Below are 16,057 nucleotides of genomic sequence, written 5' to 3'. Positions count from 1 at the left end.
AAATCCAAACATGAATAAATGCATTCAAAGAGCTGGCAAAACACTATGATGTTGTATTTTTCTGAAGAGCTCTTTTAACATTCTGGTTAAACTTCCTAAGTCTTGTGCACTTTTCAGGAAATTTTAATTTTGAACATATGTTGCTATTAAGCTGTGGACTATCAAGGTAACATTATGGGCAGAATAGACAATGTTGCATACACCTTCATGTGGAGTATGCTCCAGCTGCACACTTATGGGCATCTTCCCTGTTCAAGGTTTTTGGGTCAGGTGTTCTGCTGACCCAGACAGGGATATGCAAATATAGATTATTTTTTTCAGACTTTTGGTGACCCAGAAGAGAAGTCTGATTCTGGAGAGCTCTGGGAAGCACAGCAAAATGCAGCAGCTGACCAGAGTCATATCCTAGCTCAGGGGGAGGACTGATTAATATATTTTCTGGGAGTGCTATGTGGCAATAATGGCAGCTAATTGTCCCTTCTCCAATATTCGATAAACAGTCAACACTGATTAATCATGCCTGAGATCTTCAGTGCTGATTGCTGGCTCTTAATCTCAGTCAGTCACCAAAAATCAAGCATCTTGGGTATTCAGCAGCCCTGAAGTTCATCCACTGCAACTGAAGTGGGTGGAAACTACAGGATGCCTCAGACTCTCCCTCTATAGGGTTTTAGGAACTCAGTTTTGGTGACTGATTCGTTAGCAGAGGGATGTGTTTCATAGCCTGGTCAGACTTCAGCAAGTGTGTCTACCCTGCCGGCTCAGTTTATAGAAAAGTTGGGGATTGTGGGAATGTTAGGCTTTATTAAAAAAAAAAACAAACAAAAAACAAAACAACACAACAACAACAACAACAAAAAACAACCTGGACAAAACTGCTGCTGACTACCCTAAGGCATGGAGCAGCCCACATCCCTGCTCCAGCCCCATGTGATCTACTGTGGGCTTCCTGAGCCTCTAGTGCAGTCCTGGCAGTGCTGGCATGGCCACACAGCACCAGTGGCTCAAATGAGTCAGAAAAAAATAAGGGGCCCATGAAACAGCTTTTTTCCTGAGGAAACCTGCAGTGACAGAGGATGTCTGCCCCCAGCATCCCACTCAGCTCATCATTTTTGGGTACCTGTCACTGTCAAGGCATCCCTAACCACATAATGCCCTGCCAGCCTTTCCTGGGCATCCTTTGGTGAACCAGGGTGGGTTACTGGGCTGGGCAGTATGGGAACAACCTCAAGGGCTCCCCTACCAGACCATACTTATCCACATGCCTGCTTTCAAACTGGGAAGTGGGAAAGGTCTTTAAAGTGTTGCTCCTTGGTCACTGGGAAACACAGGAGGAGTTAAAAAATCAATTACAGATTTCAGATCCAACAGCTCAGGACTATATTAAGATAAACTCAGTTTCTTACTTGGTGCAGTTTAATAGTGGGATTTCCCACCTTTTGACTTATGTAGTACTTTTTTTTTTTTTTTTTCCAATCCTAACATGACTTAAATACATTCAAAACAGCAAGGCCTTCTAGAAACGACACTGAATGTTCAGAGATTTGAGATTTCTCCTTCCACAGTATACATGAGTGGACTCTACTAATATGGAAATTTGTTGTTCCAGATGGAGGAGAATTTAAAACAACACTCAGCGTAGGAGAGCACTGTCTATTGCTATTGCTTAATATATAATGCTTAAGTACATGGTTTTCCCAGAGCTGGTTCTCACTTCCCCTACTCATAGAATCTTGAAATGGTTTCAGTCCTTAAAGATCACCCGGTTCCAAACCCCCTGCATGGGCAGTGACACCTCCCACTAGGTCAGGTTTCTCAAAGCCCCCCTGACCTGGCCTTGAACACTTATAGGGTGGAGCATCCAGAACCTCTCTGGGCAACATGTTTCAGTGTCTCACCACCCTAACACTAAATAATTTCTACCTAATATTTAACGTGAATCTCCCTTCTTCCAGTTTGAAATTGTCCCCCCTCATTCTATTACTACACACCCTTGTAAAAAGCCCCTCCCAGCTTTCCTGTAGCCTCTTCAGGCACTGGAAGGCTGCTATGAGGTTTCCCCAGAGCCTTCTCTTCTCCAGGCTGAACAACCCCAGCTCTCTCAGCCTACTTTTTTAATCAACACAAATTCCACCATTCCATATCTCTTGACTCTATTGGCTGTCCTGGAAAAACCTAGGTCCCAGCCAGCCAGCCATTCTTTGGTCTGTGCTTTAAGCTCTACCTCATGCAGAAAAGTAATAGTCACTTCAACCTGTGTACTTGTATTTACGGAGGCTCTCATCATTTCAGGAGTTGCAGAACTTCTGTCACAAGAAGTCAGCTCACAGATGTCAAATGTCACAACTCATTCAGGGTCTAGTTCTGGAAAAGTAAGGAAGTAAGTACCCTCTTGAATCAAAAGGAAGGAAAACAAGACAATAAAAGCACTGCAAGCAGAAAAACAACAACAACAAAGTAATAAAAAAACCCCAACCAACCCTCCATTCCCAAAATACCTGAATATCTGGGGGGGGTGGGAAAAAAAAAAAAAAAAGGAGGATAAGAAATACATTAATACAATTAACATCTGTAGAAAGAAGTAAGAAAAGAACTTAACAATTTAAAAAGTTGTAGCCTGGAGGCTTATAAGAGCTGTAAAGCCTCCTAAGCATTAAACCAAATCAAACTCCTCATAATAAAAATGGGGAAAAAAATCTTTGATGAGGCACTGTCTGCACAATTGTAATTGTAAGCAAGATTACCAAAACTCACATTAACACTAAAAGCTCACAACATTGTCAAGAGAAGATGTGTGTATGGCAGATTCTGATGTTCAATAATGAACCCCTTTTCTTAATCTTTTTTATTTGATATTACAGCTGACAAGTGATGTAAAAGGTGGTATCATACCAAAACAGCACTACACAACATAGAAACATGCAGACTAGCTAGATTTAGAAAGAAAACCACTGAACTTGAACTGATGGGTCAGTCAACACTGAAGCAATGCTGAAAAAATCTTCAGCATCATAAAAACTACAAAGGTTCCTAGAGTTAAAAATTGTTGTTTTCAGGGAAAGGGAAAAACCAGCAGTTCTTACTGGCATCTCAATCTTGGAAGACAGTGACACAGGTTATGAATTTTCTCCCGCATTTCTTTACTAACATGAAATCCAAGGTGACTGTTCAGAAAAAATAATGTAGTGAGTTGTCCAGAGGGAGGCTGAATTTCCTAACTTCATTAAGATTTAATGATTAAAGGTCTTCTACTTAAAGATCATGCAATAAATCTTCAACTTAAACGTTATTTCCATTTTTACCAGGTATAAACAAAATAAATTAATAACAATTACAGAGATTTATTGGAGAGTGGTAAGTCTCTGTTGCTGAAATTCCCCAGAAGAGAAGATGGAAATACCCTGGAGGCCATGGGAAAAAAATGCTAGTGCACCTGTCTCTGTAGCAAAGTGCCCCTGGGTATTTGAAAGAGTCAGTCCTCTGAGATAAAGTTGATCAAGAGTTTTCTGGCAATTGGAAGGGAGGCATTTTTATGGGATGTACCAACACACAGCATGTGCCAAGAGCCATGAAAAATAGGTCTTCATACAGGAATAGACACAGTATTGTTCAACCTCTTTGGGGTTTTCAAGAGCATACAAACTGATCAGGAGCCACAAAGATGATAAAGGCAGTGGAACATCTCCCTTAGGAGGAAAGGCTGAAGGAGCTGGGTCTCTTTAGCTTGGAGGAGACTGAGGGGTGACCTCATCCGTGTTTACAAACACGTTAAGGGCAAGTCTCAGGAGGATGGAGCCAGGCTTTTTTCAGTGATGTCCAGTGATAGCACAAGGGGCAATGGGTGCAAACTGGAGCATAGGAGGTTCCATGTGAATATCAGGAAGAACTTCTTTACTGTGAGAGTGACAGAGCACTAGAACAGGCTGCCCAGAGAGGTTGTGCAGTCTCCTTCACTGGAGACATTCAAAACCTGCCTGGACACGTTCCTGTGTGATGTGCTTTGGGTGACCCTGCTCTGGCAGGGGGGTTGGACTAGATGATCTTTCAAGGTCCCTTCCAACCCCTAGGATTCTGTGATTCTGTGATTCTGTGAATCAAGAATTATTAAAGGTGCAGTAGAAATATTTTATTGAAGTTAGAATTGCTGCCTTTGGAAGTAAAGACTCAGCAGAACAATTGTAACTTAAAAAGACTGAAGACAGTGAAACTTTACAATGGTCTCTTGCTTTGAGAGGTGGCCATATGTTCCTAAAATAAAATTATTTGTTCTTAAAGCCATGACAAAAAATCACAGACCTGTTAGCAGTAATGTGCAATTCCCTGTAATAAAAATGTAATTTTTTAAAGTTAGAGTTGTTTTTCTAAACTGATGTTGATTTTTATCTTCTGCTTTTGACAATGAAAGTAAGTGCTCAGACCAAGACAAGTGTGATCTTTCTGAACAGCAGTCTAAATTACTTCTAAAATATCTTTTAAATATCTACTCTCCTAACACTGATTCTATGAAATCAGTTCTTTCTCTGTGGTGGATTTTTGATCAATAGTTAGGAAGGAGTTGCCCAGAAGCTGAATAGTAAAGAAAACGGGTTTGCAGAACACATGAACTACCTGATCATATAACCTGCTTCCCACTGAATTTCTACTCCTGCAAATTTAAAATACATCTCCAGGACCATCAACACTGCACTGGCTTCACATGCCAAGTGAATATTATATTACCTTCTGAGACCACATTATTTTGCACATAAGGTGTAAAAGGCACTGAACTCCATTATCTCACACTGGGTATGTCCCACTCCAATTATGTAACAGGGATCAAATGAATTTTCAAAAGCCTAAAGAAATTTCTCTTGCCTTCATGAAATGAAAACTTCTTAGGACCTCAAAGCTGTACTTACTCCGTTCTAAACACAAGCTAAATTATACTTCAAGGAAGTGATTCATTATAGTCATTTTTATTCAGAGCCTCATTACTTCTGGTATCTGAGTAACTTTCTCATTGATAAATTGACACAGTTTCCACTTGTTTTTTCCCCACTTTGCTTCATATCTTTAAAGATCAGCAACAACTAATCATAGCAACTATGGATTTTGTGCGCACATCATTTCCTATTAAAGGAAATGCAGTGCATTACACGTGAGTCACTACAAAATGAAAAGTTTTCATTATCTTTTCTTCTGAATAAAATTTATATTCATGGTACTGTGTTGCTGCAGATTACCATAAAACCATCAATTACAGTGTTGACTAATAGTTTTTTATAACTTTGCCTCTCAACAGGAAAGTAAGCAGTTTCATATCTAAAATTTGCCCTTCGTCTATACACTGGTACAGAGTGGCCCCCATCAGGACTCACACAGCATTTTGAAGGACCCAAGTATGTCTTTCAGGTCAAGCACATAATGCCTAATACATGCAGAATATGTTGGTCATGGATGTTCCACCATGCACATCTGGGACTGGTAGTTGGAGTCTTCCCAAACCAGCATGGTGCTCAACAGCACCATCTCCTGCCAGGGGCTGAGACCCTGAGAGCTGGAGATGAAATATCTTCTCACCTTCAAGCTCACAGGCACCAGCACAGCCCCCCAGGTCTTCTATTTCCCTGCTGTCATACCCCTGGCTCTGCCTAGCCCAGGATCCTAGAGCCCCACCGCAGGTCACTATAGCATCACAGCCTCTTGCTCCTGAGTGCTCCTGTTGAGCCTGAGCAAACTGTTATCAAGAGATGGTGATCTTGGCTCCTCTCCCAGCAGACATGTCCAGGCTGAGCCTCCCTCTGCCCTGGGACACTTTCCACTGCTGCGTGTGAGGCAGTTCTTGGGGAAGGCTTTCCTTTCTGCAAGAGAGCAGCAGAAGCTACTGTATCATCCAGCCCGGCCATCAGGGCCCACTGGCTACTGCACATGCCTTGGACACTTGCAGTTACAAGCAGGCAACTGACACATATCTAAATAAATCATTATGTGAAGCTCAGTTATTAAAACAATCTGAGACAACAGTAAAGGGTATGCTTGAGTATTTATCACACAACAACAAAAAAAATTACAGAGTCATCACAATGGCAGAAGAAAAAAGTTAATATGTCTGAAGCAATATGGCTTTATCAAGGGCAAATTGTGCCTGAAAAATTTGGTGGCTTTTTATAAGGGTGTCACAGTGTTGGTGGACAAGGAGGAAGAACTTGTCCCACAAGACATCCTGGTGTCTGCATTAGAAAGATATGGATTCAGTGGAAAGACCACTCCATGGATTAAGAATTGGCTGGATGGTTGCATACACACAGTAGTGGTCAACAGCTCAATGTCCAAATGTGACGAGCGGCATTCCTCAAGAGTCAGTACTGGGACAGTACATGGACAGTGGGATTGAGTGCACCCTCAGCAAGTTTGCTGAGGACACCAAGCTGTGTGCCGTGGTCAACATGCTGGTCAACATCCAGAAGGACCTTCACAAGTTGAGAGGCAGGCCTGAGGAAGTTCAATAAGGCCCAGTGCAATGTCTAGCACCTGGGTCAGGCAATCCCAAGTACAACTACAGGTTGAGCAGAGATTCTATTGAGAACAGCCCTGAAGAGAAGGACCTGGGGATGTTGGTTGATGAGAAGCTCAGCATGAACCAGCCAGCTGTGCTTACAGCCCAGAAAGCCAGCTGTATCCTGGGATGCATCATAAGAAGCATGGCCAGCAGGTCAAGGGAGGTCATTCTGCCGTTCTACTTCACTCTTGTGAGACCCCACCTGAAGTACTGTGTTCAGTTCTGGAGTCCCCAGCACAGGAAGGACATGGACTTGCTGGAAAGACTCCAGAGGAGGGCCACAAAGATAATCAGAGGGCTGGAGCACCTCTTCTATGAAGACAGTCTGAGAGAGTTGGTGCTCTTTAGCCTGGAGAAGAGAAGGCTCCACAGACACCTTATAGCGGCCTTCCAGTGCCTGAAGGGCAGGAAAGTTGGGGAGGGACTTTTTACAAGGGTATGTAGAGACAGGACGAGGGGCAGTAGTTTCAAACTGAAAGAGGTTAAATTTAGGTTAGACATCAAGAAGAAATTCTTTACTATGAGGATGATGAGACATTGAAACAGCTTGTCCAGAGGAGTTGTGGATATCCTCTCCCTACAAGTATTCAGGGCCAGGTCAGATGGAACTTTGAGCAACCTGGTCCAGTGGGAAGTGTCCCTGCCCATGCTGAGAGGTTGGAACTAGATGATCTTTAAGGTCTTTTTCAACCCAAATCATTCTATGATTCTATGAAATAACGTCCAGCAAAGTAGAGCTGGCTGAACCAAAAAAAAAACCCTAGATGATTATGACCCTTTATGACACCTTGTTCAGATGTCACCTTGTTGACATCTTGTGCAGATGTCAGAGCTTCAGTTAGGCTGGTGGGGGAACTTGCTGAGAGTCTTAGCTGATCCTTCCTTGCTGCCTCTAGTCATAAACCATATCTTGTGGTGGTGCCGCACAAGGTGCCTGGCCCACAGGCCAGGAGATGGAGACATGGCAGCTCCACAACTTGCAGCTGCCAAACCAGGCACCTCCTGACTTCTGAAGTACCTCAACATGGAATTTGCAGATCCCAAAAAGTCCTTCAGTATGGAGCTGGGTGTGTGGGGAAACAATTAAAACCTCTCTGAGGTTTCACAAGCTTTTGAGATTTTCTGATGAGTCTTGTGATCCTAAGAACTAGATCCAGCAGACAACACAACAAGCAGGTTCAAGGCACTTTTTTATAGCTTTTGTGAGGACACTGAAAGACATGAAAAAATTAACAATGTCTATATATAGCTCTTTCAATCCCCTTCAGATATAGGTGCTGTAGTAAACTGAGCTTTACACTGGGTACCTGTTGGAGGAGGTCTGAACAGAGCCCCGGATTTCTGGTTTCTCTTTAAAATATTTTTGTTTGGAAATCTGTCTCTTTTGCAGGGTAAAATAGATTGATGCACATGCTTCTAATTCTGACATAATTTAATTACAGTTACAGTAGATCCTCATTCAGTCTTCCACGATATAAAAATTGGAAGCCAAAATGAAGTGTTTCAAATGAAGAGATAACTGAATGGTGTCTCTAGTTGTTTAATCAGTCAAGCTCCAGCTTTGGGAATGTGTAGGCAGTTCCATATTGTACTTCTGGATCGAGCTGAATCTTTGAAATAAAGCAACATTACTGACTTTGCTGGTGAAAAAAAGATTCCTGTTAAAGAACACTGGGCTCCATTAGAGAAGATGATGAAAACTAGAAAAGACCAGCTTTGAGGTAGGAAGTGCTGGATCCTCGAAATAAGAGGCAAAGGAGAAGTAAATCTTGGAAGCTTTACAGAGCCATCCTCACATAATAAGAGTCCATTATTTTTGCATCTGATGCACACATTAATCATCTCATTACATCAAAACATGTAACAATCTTTAGAAGGAGATTGGTTTTGGCTGACCCATTTGTCACTACAGCAGTATCAGCCTTACCTGTCCAAATGTCATATTTTCAATGTTAGAAATAGATTATCCACAAAACATAGAAATGGTTGTGTTTACTGAGATAATTTGGTTGGCTTGAACACAGATAACGGGGACTACAAAAATAAGAAACCTATTCATTCTTAGCTCATCTGAGCTGTCAATCTCTACAGTCAGTGGATGGTACAATTTTCTGGGGAGCTGTGATGCAGTGGAAATGCTGTTTAGATGATCCAATCTAAAATTAAGCTTGAGCTAGAGAGAATGCTCAGGGATTTTCTCCAGTGGTTTTGGCTAGTGCTTTTTTCAAACCAGCTTAATTCATGAACGTGATCCACCAGTTTGTTCCCATCTCTTGGGTTTTTGAACAGTTGTTCTTACTGTCTTAGCAGGGAAGAGTGGAGCAGGAGGAGAAAGTTTTGGCAAGTGTGTATTTGTCTACTTTACAGAGGACACATCAAAGTCAAGTTGACTTCGGAGCCTACATTGCATCAAATTCAAAAGGAAAATCAATTGGAAAAGTTCAGGCTGGTTCATCATAACCCAGGGGTACAATTTTATTACAACACACACACATGAGACCCCATCATTGAGAAGCCAGCAGTTCTCCCACTGACTTCAAAACTGTCGCAAAAGGTGGAGCACTGCTTAACTCTGAATAACATGATCACACAAAGAGATCATACATATGCTCATGTTTCTTGTACAATTGATCAATTGCTATGCATAATTAGTTGTTGATTACTAGTGGATTAACTACTAATTTAATACAACTCACTATTAATTACTGTTATTTTTCATATCGGGATATAGTTTCATTGATGCTTTCTAAATCAGAGAGGTGTAGTATAGAGTGCAGTAAGCTTGCAGAACTCAAAACTGGAGTTAGACTAAAAGCAGGGTGACTTCATCAAAAAAGCCAAAGCAGACACCACAGCTAAACTAGTATCTGTTTGCTGTAAAAACAAGAGAGGAGCAGCCTGGTCTCATGGGCACAGAACAAACTCTGTGCAGACTCCATTCTGGTTTTCAAGTTCCAGAAGAACATCAGCAGGGAAGACTGGTGAGAAGGTTCAGGACGGAGCAGGAAAAGACAACCACAGCCACAGAGAAATCCTGGGTTGTAATTTAAGAGAAAGGGGAACCCTTACCTTCACTAAGATGGGGTCAGGTGCAAATGCCAGCACCTTCTTTGGAGCCTTGCAGGGGGCACTGGCCTCACAGACAATAGCTGTGTGTGCACTGTGGTCCCCAGAATTGTTCTGGTTGGAGAGGACCTCAGCAGATCATCTGCATACTGGATTCATATTTGCACCAAGTTGCTCAAGGCCTTGGCCAGTAGAGGTTGGAGTACCCGATGGATAACAAAGACCACAATCTGGATGTTCAGCATTATCTGGTCCCTTCAGCTGTTCCCCAGGTCTAAAACACTCTCTCTATCATAAGGGGACTAGGGAATAAGTGAATGAGGTAGGTACCCTGAACAACACCATGGATGCTACCAGACAGCTGCCATCCTGACATCCACCTAGCATCTCAGTCTCAAAGCAGATGGAAAGCAATGGTGTCCCTGGGCAGTGGCAGTTTGCTCAGGCTCAGCCAGAAGGGAGACGTAGTCTGCCAGAGGGTTGGGGAGGGTTCTGTTGCAAACACAGTGACGATTTCAGTGGCATCTCAACATTGGCATCCTGAGACAGGATGGTAACTGGATGAAGACAGTGATAACATGACACTAGTTCCTGAAGAGATGCTGTGAGGTTTCCCACCTGTAGGGACCACTGGAGTGATGCCAGGGCTGAGAGATGTGCTCTGTCTCACTGAATGATCTGCATAATTGGAGACATCCAACAGCATCAGGGTGCTCTCACTGGTCAGCAGTTCAGGTGTCCTAGGAGCAGGCATCCAATGAGAAAAATTATTTCAGACTGAGACTTTTGGAAAATACTGCCTGGGTCAAATCCTAGAAAGTGAGTATTTAAATCTCAAAAAAAGGGAAGGTAAATGCTGCCCAACCTGTGACTGTTAAGTCATCTACAGGAATGGAGGGTTAAAACAGATTTCTAAGAAGAGAAACTTAAAGACAGAGCACTGTACATACATAGACCAAGAAAATTTACGTAAATTCAAAGTGATGCTCTATTTTTGCTGCTGTTAATTAAATGTTATCTTGTGTGCTTCACACTGACAAACCACTCCAGCTATTGTCAGATCTCAAGTAGCTTCCCTTCATTTCTTCTTCTTCAATGAAACCAATCTGAAAGTCTCCTTCAGTGATTCACTTTTAATTGGAAAGCATTTCCAAATGCAAGACTGAGCAATGTGGTCATTGGTGTGCATTGATACTGACAAAACATTATTTGTCATGTCTGTGTTTAAAAGGGAACATCTAACTGGAATCTGCAGCATGATTTATTTTCACCCTTTTTCTTTTTCCCCCAGGAGATTGAGTAAGCCTCAGGAGCAGCATGAGCACCAGGACTCTGTCAGGGAGCAGAGAAACCCCTAATCAGCTAAGGTGGGGTTCTAGAAGCTTACACAAACACACCTGCCACTGAAGGTGGTGAGTTTTGTTCATGTCATCAACACAGAAACATGGAATCACAGACTTACAGAACAGTTTGGGTCGGAAGGGACCTTAAAAATCATCTAGTTCCAAAACCCCTGCCATGGGCAGAGACACCTTCCACTAGACCAGGTTGCTCAAAGTCCCATCAAACCAGGCCTTGAACATTTAATGAGGGAAGTAATCCTCTCTTTATTGTACAGACAGGGGAAGGGAGGATCTAGAGCTGATTACCACTAAAAATTAAAGAAACCAGGAAATGAGTAGGTTTTGACTGCTCTATGGCAATGGCAGAGGGTGCTAGTGACTGAGGCTGGTGATACACCTTTCCTCTCCTCCTCTGCCTCCTCTTCCTCCTTCTTCCTTCTCCAGCACGTGTCTGACCCTCCTCTGCCACTTGCCTGGCTAACTTGTCACATTAATCCTCTGCCAAGTCAGGGAGACAATTCGGCTCAGGGAAGGCCCAAGAGCCACTGCAAGTAAGGGGCAGGCACATGCAGCTGGGTCTGGGAAAGGGTGGAAACCCCATCTCCCCTTTCTGGCCATGGCAAGTCACTGGAACAGCCTGAGCCCTTCCCAGTTTGTTGGGAAGAGGAGGGAACAACAGCTAATAAACAATTTGACAGTACTATGGAATTACACAGTGGTTATTCTCAGAACACAGTCTGGGTCATGCATTTGCTTCATTTTATTTGGTTTAATACCTAGGAAAAAGACTCAGAATCAACATTCCTATTTATGTGGCTTTCTCAAGAAAGCTGAAGAATAAGGAGCAACTTGAAGTTGCATTCTGCAGATACCATGTGGCAAATGGCTCTACTGACAAATGGCATATTAACTCTGTTCTGATGTTGCACACCTTTAAAAGGAGCTATCAAGTGCAGGATCTTAACTGAGCATTGGAAATAAATCTCTTGTTCTAGCTAATGTTGTTTCTGGATTAATAGCATCCTCAAATATGTTATCTGCCCTTTTTAAATAAATGCACAGTAATGATTCTTCTTCTTTTTTCTAGGAATGCCATGGAGTATTTTAAATACAAATAATATATTACTCAGTGATAATTACACAGACAGCTGAAAAGTCCCTTGGTAATTTTTTCATCAGAAATTCAAGCAATCCTTTCACTTGTCTCATCATCTCCAAATTGCTTTTCTTAGTCCATATCATTTTCATAGGTTCCAGTGCCGAAAAGATTCACTGCTCACGTAGGTCCTGCCTGCCTGTAGTGACCACTGTCATGGGAGCAAAAATGCTCAGCTGCTCACGGACGTACTCAGCACCCAGTGAGATCTTGATTTGTCTGACTCAGCTGCTATTACTCACTCCTCTCTGTTAAGGGATTAGTCCCACCTCTGGTTTACCACAGAGTTTTCCCACTGCTACTTACATAAACCATTTTTATCCCACTGGTATTTGTATTTTCAACATTGTCTGTTAAATAATGAAAAATAAATTGGTCTTTAATAGGGATCCTGGCAAGAGTTCAAAATCTCCCACCTTTCTTACCTCCATGCTGACTTAAAGAGAATGAGCTCAAGGACACAAAATGAGATCATCTTTTAGCTGTAATGGTATTAAGTTTTTCAGCCCATTTATTTTTGTTGGTGCTCACACCAAATTGGGTGGCAGTGTTGACTTGTTTGAGGGTAGGAAGGCTCTACAGAGGGACCTGGACAGGCTGGATCAATGGGCCAAGGCCAATTGTATGAGGTTCAATGAGGCCAACTGCTGGATCTTGCGTTTCAGTCACAGCAACTCCATGTAATGCTACAGCCTTGGGGATGCGCAGCTGAGAACCTGCCTAGCAGAAAAGGACTTAAAGTTCTGATTGACAGCTGGATGAATATTAGCCAGCAGTGTTCCCAGGTGACCAAAAAGGCCAACAGCATCCTGGCCTGTATCAGGAAGTGTGGCCAGCCAGAGCAAGGAAGTGATTGTGTCCCTGTACTTGGCACTGGTGATGTTGCACTTCGAGTACTGTGTCCAGTTCTGAGCCCCTCACTATGAGAAGGACATTGAGGTGCTGGAGCATGTCCAGAAGAGAGCTACCAAGCTGGTGAATGGTCTAGAGAACAAGTCATATGAGAAACAGCTGAGGGAACTGGGGTTGTTTAGTCTGAAGTAGAGGAGGCTGAGAAGAGACCTCATCAACCTCTGCAACTACCTGAAAGGCAGTTGTAGGGAGGTGGGTGTTGGTCTCGTCTCCCAAGTAAATAATGACAGATCCAGAAGAAATGACCTGAAGTTGCATCAGGGGAGGTTTAGAATGGACATTAGGAAGAATTTCTATACTGAAAGGTGGTCAGGCACTGGAACAGCCTGCCCATGGATGTGGTGGAGTCACAGTCCTTGGAGATATTAAAGAAATGTGTAGATGTGGCACTTTAGGGCATGCCTTAGTGGACGACATTGTGGGTTTTATTGTGGGCATTTGTTATTTCTTTGTTGGTTTGGGGTGTTTTGTGTATTTAGTTGTTGTTGATGGTTGGACTAGGTGATCTCAGAGGTCCTTTCCAACCATGACAATTCTGTGATTATGTGCTTGGTTAATGTGAAAGGAGCTAGTACTTTAAGAGGCATGCAGGAACTGGAGTCCAATGGCACAAAATTTTATATTTAATAGCAAAGTCTTTCAGATCGATACCAGAATTAATTCAAGCCAAATCCTGAGTTCATATCCATCAAATAAGTTAATTGCAAAATGGGAAAATCTATGGGCAGAAATTGTATGCTGAAGTGCAGTTATTCCTTGGTGGGCAAAACGTAAATAAGCCATTTTCCCCTTTTTAGGAAATTTAGTCAAGTCCATCAAGCAAAAGGATACATGAATGGAATGGCACAGAGATGTTATCCTGGATGTTGAGTTCACTGGTGGCCTGCTCCAGCCTGGCTGCTTCCAAACTGGGATGTCCTCAGTGATCAAATGAAGCCACCCAGAGCTGGCCACTGTGCTCAGTAAGATGCTGACAGCTCTTGTGGAGACCACCATATCTTCAACAGGTTAGGAGACACTCTCCTCATAGATCTTTTTTCTTTGTCATGTTACTATTTTTTTTTCTTCTGAGCATGCCCTAGTCCTTTTGCCAGTCAGCTACGAGACTGTGACTCAGAAGCCTGTAAGATGGGTGACCTCTAAAGCTCCATATGAGCTTGTCAAACCACAAAAAGTGCCATAGGGTTAAGCGGCTTACAACTGCATTTTGCTTGCAATGAAGCTAAAAGTAAGAGACTCATCACCAGAAACAGAGCTGGGCCTTCTGTCTTTTCTGCTATTTCTCACAGTCTTTGCATGTTTGACCTGTCACAGGCTTCACAGTCAAAAGGATGCATCAGCTTTTTACCTAATCTTTTGTCCAAAAATGCCCAGTATCAACCACATTGCCACTCTAGGGAGTCGTCAACAAGACACTGCTCCTTACTAAATCTCTCATAAGTAAAAATGAATAAGTAAACATAAGTAAATATGAATAAGTAAAATAAGTAAATATGCTGATTAAATGAAACCAGTCCTAGAGGTTTCAGATCCCTTTTACTGCGTTGGCAGTATAATATATGGGAATGTAAAGCATTTTGTGTCTTTCATAAGAAAGTTGTTCATTGTTAACAATTGTTTTCAAGTTACAAAGCAGGTAGAGATCTCTACTCAAACCCCTAAATCTTACATAACTTCTGAAGGAGGTGATCATGTCAGGCTAATTTGTCTTATTGAAGGACTTGATTGTGTCATGTCTGGTACCTGATGAAGACAAAGCCTGGGATACAAGAGCAGAGACAGCTGACTGCTGTGCCAACATTTTGAGTTCCAGAATGCAATTACTACAACTCTATTATGATTAGAGCTATGACTAAAGTGGTTTTTGAACAAAGAGTGAATGTGATTTTGTTCTAAGGAGCAAGAAAATCTCAGGTTAGTACCTAAACACTTAGTATTTGTTTGACTGCTTGTGAGTAATGGAAATAACTGTTTTTTCTTTTACTGAATTAGGGTGAATGAGCTTCAAGCCTGTACAATAAGCAGTACAAACAATGAAGAACATTTAAAACTTCTGTTCTTTATAACCACCCCTCAGTGAGTTTCTTAACAAATGTAGTTGAAAGGCACATTCATGACATTTTGATCTTTTAAAGAAACAAATACTTTTTTTCCTCAAGAGAATGAAGGGGGTTGGTATTCAGTGCATCTGAACCATTACTTCAAATGGCCAAAAGATATTTCATGTTCAATTAGCTCTCATTTTTTTCATTTTAAAATACTTTACTTCTAAATAGGCTGTGCATGATATTTCAGTGCCCATTTATTGTAGCAATTATTTTAGTCAGTGATAAAGTTAAAAAGCCAACACAATTCAGACTGGAATTAAAACATTTTCAATTTGATTATAGTATAACATCACTCTAGTAAAAAGCCCCATTTCAAAGCCACTGAATCAGTAATCAAGTATCAGAAATCACCACCATAATCGTTCTAGAGCAGACATAGAAAAGAAACAGGACCCTGCTAAGCCATACCCCTGGAACAGGAAAAGGTAGACATGGCCTTGACATTAGTGTGGGAAACTGGCCCTTTTATCCTCTTTCTGACCAACACCTGAACTTCTGGGGCTGCAAATCAACTTTGGCACTTAGTGAGGAGCACTTGGTGATAGAGAGGAGACAGCCTTTCTGTTTCAAAATCACACGTCCCCAATTAAGACAACTTGAGGAACACACTACTGTCTGCACCTGAAACAGATCTTAATATTAGATACACTTCAATTTCAAATATAATGAGCTTACTGAAGAGAAAGGCAAGGCTTAAGAAATTACGGATAATGTTTTGAGACAGCTCCTGAGAGCTGAGAATCATTGCTCTTCCCAGCTTCTTCCCAGAGCCTCACCAGGTCCCTGGGATGTTCTTGCCTGCCCTCAGTAAGCAAGGCAGACTTCCAGCTCCTGGCTCCAATCCCCCACAATCAGCACAGACTCCTGAACTGAGAGCCAGTGCACTTGCCCCTGCCTTCCCCAATGCGGCTATGGATGTAAACCTAAATACTCT

The 16,057-nt window shown here is 42.2% G+C and overlaps 1 long non-coding RNA gene across 2 annotated transcripts in view; it reads right to left on the bottom strand.

Annotated features, from left to right (window-relative positions):
• LOC127395325 (uncharacterized) overlaps window positions 1-16,057 on the bottom strand; it is a 34,052-nt gene that overhangs the window by 680 nt on the left and 17,315 nt on the right. For both annotated transcript variants that reach the window (XR_007891777.1, XR_007891776.1), the window contains exon 2: window positions 2,255-2,364. This is a non-coding gene — a long non-coding RNA (uncharacterized LOC127395325). The remainder of the gene's footprint in view (window positions 1-2,254; window positions 2,365-16,057) is intronic.

Source organism: Apus apus, chromosome Z, assembly GCF_020740795.1.
Source record: "Apus apus isolate bApuApu2 chromosome Z, bApuApu2.pri.cur, whole genome shotgun sequence".
NCBI lineage: Eukaryota > Metazoa > Chordata > Aves > Apodiformes > Apodidae > Apus > Apus apus.
Note: the sequence above shows the minus strand (reverse complement) of the source record. Positions and strands in the feature narration are given on the sequence as shown.